We start from the raw sequence: 5,547 nt of genomic DNA, 5'->3' as shown, positions 1-5,547 counted from the left end.
TTTGAGAATGATGAGGGCAATGAATGTACAAATGTGCTTTACACAATTGATGTATGTATGGATTGTGATAAGAGTAGTATGAGCCCCTAATAAAATGATTAAAAACAAATTCAAGTCAGAATCAGAAGAAGCAAAAATCATTGCTGAACAGATGGCTCTTGGCAGAAAGCAGAGAATATCAGAAATACATTTTACTTGTGCATTATTGCTTTCAACTCTGTATATCATGAATACTATGGAATTACTTTAGGAAAAATTCCAGAACATTGCTTTATGTTTACATGGAATTGGCATGTAGAACAACAGGCAAAGATTTGCATTAGAGTTATATCCACATACATCTGTATGGTGAGCAAATAATCCAAGAACCTAGACTACATGAAGATGAATGGGGCATCAGGATTAAAGGAGTCTTGTTAGCACTCTATGATATGCAGATGACACAACTTTGCTTATTGAAGCAATTGCTGACTACAACCAGAATGAAGCCTTCAGTATTGGTTACAACTCAGTGTAAAGAATACAAAAATCCTAATGAATGTACCAATAGACAACGTCATGATAAATTGAGAAATGATTGAAGTCATCAAGGATTTCATTTTGCTTGGATCCACAAATCAACGCTAATGGAAACAGTAGCCAAGAATTAAAATGGTGTATAGTATTAAGCAAATCTGTGATGGAATACCTCTTTGAAGTGTTTAAAAGCAAGAATGTCACTTTGAAAACTAAGTGCATTTGATCCAAGCCATGGCATTTTCAATTGCTTCACAAGCATGCAGTAGTTGAACGAAGACTATGAAATACCTAAGAAGAATTGACACATTTAAATTATTTTGTTGGCATAGAATACAGCAAGTACAGTGGACTGCAAGAGGAAAACAATGTGTCTTGGAATAAGTATTGCTCCGTCTCCATAGCACTATCTTTTTTTATGCTAGGATCTATGACTCATTGTAACGGTCACACAGAACTCATAGACAATGCTTGCAATTATGGAGTTTATTAGAGAAGTCCATAGGTTATCCTTAAGGTGAGAAATGCTCAGGATACAGTTGTTGCATCAGGACAGTTTCTTCTGCACAGGCAGACCTCTTTCTGGCTATCACTCTCTTGGTCTGTCTGCCCTCTACCTAGCTTGAGCAATATTATAATTTTTTTTTCTAGCAATGGCAATACATTCCCAAAGACCATTCCACTCCACTGTAAGTCTCAAGTCACACCTCTCCAGCATCATGAGCTAACAAACCCAGTTCCAATTACTAAGTTGAAGAGACATACTTCCCCACCATCCAATGTGCTGCCCCAAATCACTCAGCTTTATTTGTTTTGAGGGCTGTGAAAACTACCCCTCTGTCTAATTCACTGACTCCTACTTCTGTTGCTGCTCCTATGCCACTCAATATGTGTGTAAACTGTCTCCTGTATTAAGAAGGTTCAATGCTGTGATATCCCAGGGTCCAAAGAGCACACTATCCTTGTGAGATTTTCCGCCTTCCTGCTTTTGAGATAGATAATTTTATACACAGCAGAAGGGCAATCATAATGAATGCTACTAAAACTCACTTAGAACTGAATACACAGCTACCTTCCCCCACCTTCTCTTACACAGATCAATCAGGAAAGGGTCATTTGGTGGATACCATGGGAGACCAGTTCCTGAAAAGAGACATAAAGATTTGATAAAGTGTCCACAGGAAAAAAGAAGACCTTGGATTAATCTGAAACCATGCCTACAACAATGGGTGCAAAAGAAAAACAACAGCTATGAAGATGATGTAGGATTGGGAAGTGTTTCTTTATATTGTTTTTTGGGGCCCTAGATTTGAAAACTATTCATATATTGTATATAAGATCCCTAGATTTGAAAACTGCTCATAGGCTAAAAGCAACAGCATTTGGGGAATGTATTTTTAATAACATAAATTTTTATGTTCTGAATAATGAATATGTTAGGCAGAAAAGAAAACTAATTAACTGTAACTTTTCAGAAGATGGAAAAGCATGTCATTATAGAATCTTTACAAAATATTTTACTGGGTGTAATGAACTAGCTTTGAAACGCAATGACAAGTAATGTTACTCCTTTAAAGCTATTTCCTTAATGAAGAGAATGGATTGGATAATGTTTAAGATCTTGATTAGTTAAATTACAGTATTTTTCTTCTTCTGTTAGAGAGTTTCAAAAGAAGTTGTTACTTAAATGAAGCTTTAAAAGCATATTTAATGGATGTCCCTGTGAAATATCTTAGAGTAAAAGTACAAATCTTCTAGTGTCCTGTAATGACAAAATGAATTAAGTTAAAAAATGAAATTATGTTCTTAGTGAAAATATCGATGCAGCAGGTAATAGGAAAATGCAATTATTGCTAACATGCTCCAACTTATTTGTATACTTAAATGAGGCTATAATTCCAAATATTAGCAATATTCAACATTGCCACTGATCCTGATCAAAGAGTTTAAGTGCATTCTATATTATTAGAAAGAAATGATATTTTTCCACTTGACTATAAGAAAGTTTGGAATAAGTACTAGAAGAGTAAAACAATTCTATTCAACCTTTTTTAAACATAGATAAAATATTGGTGTATTTTATAATCAGAGCATTTAAGCTCTTTTAAGTCATAAGTTAAATAAAATTATGTAAATACATAAATTATTAGATTATTTTGTGTCTGCAATCATCTATAATTTGTGTCAATTGTCCTGGAAAAAAGGTAAATTTTATAATTTTTTTAAAGTAGCTATGATATACTTGATCCTTGGTTCTATATTCCAATATACTTTCTCATGTAAATTTTAACACAATGCTACCAGATTATTTTCTCATGCTACCAAAGATTAGAAAATTGAAAACCATAAAATGAAAAAATTCCCTTTTATAAGTTTTATTGTACTGTCTAGGGATCAATTCTTTGAGCAACAAATCTAGTGGAATTTTGAAGCAATGATCCAACTTTATGAATATTTGCTTTATTGTTCTTGGCTTTTTTTCGTGACTACTATCATTATAAACAAAGACTGGCAATTTCAAATGACTTTATTTATATTTGCATACCATGTTTTTCCTGAACTTACCATTGCTACAGGTAAATATGACAGGCATTGAACTTATTTAAACTTCACTGAAGAAAATAGAGATACTTAGGGAAAAAATAGAAAGAGAATAAAAATATCCTTCAAAATTACTTTATTGGGTGGGAGGAACTACAAGATGACGCCTAGGTATGCAACCCATACTGGGAGCTAGAGATTGGTGAGCCTGGAGTCCAGAGGACAATTGAGAGAATTAGGGTGAGTGAAAAGACCCCCACAAAAGCCTAAGGCTCCCCCTCTTCCCTGAAGGAAGCCTACCCCTGCATCTGCTTTACTCCAAATCCCTAGAGATCTGTGACCTGATCCCAGGGACTTCCCGCCAGCTGTGTTGCTTATGCACTATGGTTACCACACTCCAGTGTCCGCCCATCCCTGTCCTGGTCTCCACCCCTGGAACTGGACGGTTCACTTGATGAGTTCCCCAAAGCAGTGGCTTGACCATCACATAACAGCTGTCCCTTTGCAGTGCACCCCCTAAGGGGGCTGCTCCTTTTTCCCACGGTTCACCTCTCTCCACAATGTGACATTTCCTCCACCAAAATTTGGTTCCTCCCACAACCCAGCCAGGGCTCCAGGGCCCGACCTGCAGTGAGTTTATCACTTGTGGTTGCCGGGGTTCACTGTATCAGTGACTGTGAGCCCTCCAATCTTTGGCAGCCACATTTGCTTTGTCTACGGGTCTCGGCACCTACCACCTCGTTGGCAGCCCGGCTCGTTGCTGCCCCAGCCCCTCTTGGCCTGCACAAGCAGAACAGTAGAGTACGTCCCTAGTTGGAAGGGCATCCTTCCCAAATATCTGGACTATTTCTGAAACCCAGGGGAATAGTAACCCAGTCCGAGGAACAACCCAGCCCATGCCAGCCACATTACTTCAAACCCCAATGCAGCCACCGCCTGTCCATTGACTCCCTGAAGCCATATTGCTGTACCTGGAGCTATTCAGCAGTCATACTGAGTTCCCCACTGCTGCCTCCACCAGTACTGGCAGCCTCAACCCTGTGGAGGCTTTTGCCCAGCACCTGCACTAGTGGTAGTGGGGTTGTTCCTGCCTTCACTTATCATCCCCTCCCATGGCAGCAAGTCCTCCCCCATCATTGTCTTCTATTAGGTGCCTTTTTAAAAAAAGACTGAAAATCGTGCATGGCTGCCCAGACCAACTCAGCCCTGGGCACACATACAGTCACCAACCTCACCCCAGTCTGAAGACACTCACTGCAGTTGACCACTGAGTCACTCTGGCACCTAACTACACAACAATCCAACCCACCACCAACATAGGCTATAGACAGCCCTCAAAAATACCATTGACAGTCACACAGAGAAGGAGCACACAGAGAAAGACTCCTTGGTCTCCCAGAAATATGGTGTCTAGCTCTAAAATATTGTCATGTAAACAACAGCATACTGCATCGCTCCCAACAAGGAAATAAGAAAGACAAATCGCATCAGCAGAGCTCTCAAACCTCATCGAAGAATCAGACATGGATCTACCACAAAAAGCAATTTTCAGAGGGCTGCTTGGTGTAATACAGGAGATGAGGGAAGCTATACAAAAAAGGATGCAGTGATAGAGGAGATGAAGTTCCCATCAATAGTGGGGATGAAATCCACGATACAGGGGATAAAATCTATGCACCAAAGGGACATCCAGAGCTAAAGATAAAGTAACAGATGCTACACACAAGATCACAGCACTCATGAACAGACTAGAGGAGGCTGGGAATCATATCAGTGATCTTGAAGACAATCACGCAGACCTTAGCAAACAAGAAAAACGATCAAACAAGATAATAAAAGAGGCAGAAGAAAACTTGAGATCAATGACAGATCCCATGAATATGAACAATATTTGAATAATGGGTCTACCAGAACAAGACACAGTGAAGAAGTCACCTGTGAAATTAGCAAGGGAATTTCTGGAAGCAAACTTTCCCATCTTAATGAATGAGAATCAGACACTCATACAGGAAGCTGGGAGGACACCAATTAGACTAAACCCCAGGAAGAACTCACCAAGGCATATAATAGTTAAACTATCCAACTTTAAGGAATAAGAGAAAATTCTAAGAGCAGCAAGAGAAAGGAAGACAGTCACATACCAAGGCTCTCAGGTCAGAATATGCTTAGACCTATCAGCAGAAAACATGAAGAGGAGTAGAGAGTAACATCTTCAAAAAGCTGAAAGATAAAACACCTCAAGAATCCTCTATCCTGCTAAATTATCTACCCTGCTTCCCTGAAAATAAGACAGTGTCTTATATTAATTTTTACTCCCACAGATGCACTAGGTCTTATATTCAGGGGATATATTATTTTTCCATGAAGAAGAATATAGTACAAATTAATTGTTTATTGTTTTATTAAAAGAGACCTCACACTTCCTGTCTACTCTTGCTGTGCTGCGGCCAACAGTGAGCTGTGCGGTGGCACCCGCGGCTACGGTCCAGA

The sequence above is a fragment of the Echinops telfairi genome, unplaced genomic scaffold (assembly GCF_000313985.2).
Source record: "Echinops telfairi isolate 266 unplaced genomic scaffold, ASM31398v2 ScPeMD7_7469;HRSCAF=8507_1, whole genome shotgun sequence".
NCBI classification, from domain to species: Eukaryota; Metazoa; Chordata; class Mammalia; order Afrosoricida; family Tenrecidae; genus Echinops; species Echinops telfairi.
This window is presented reverse-complemented; position numbering follows the sequence as displayed.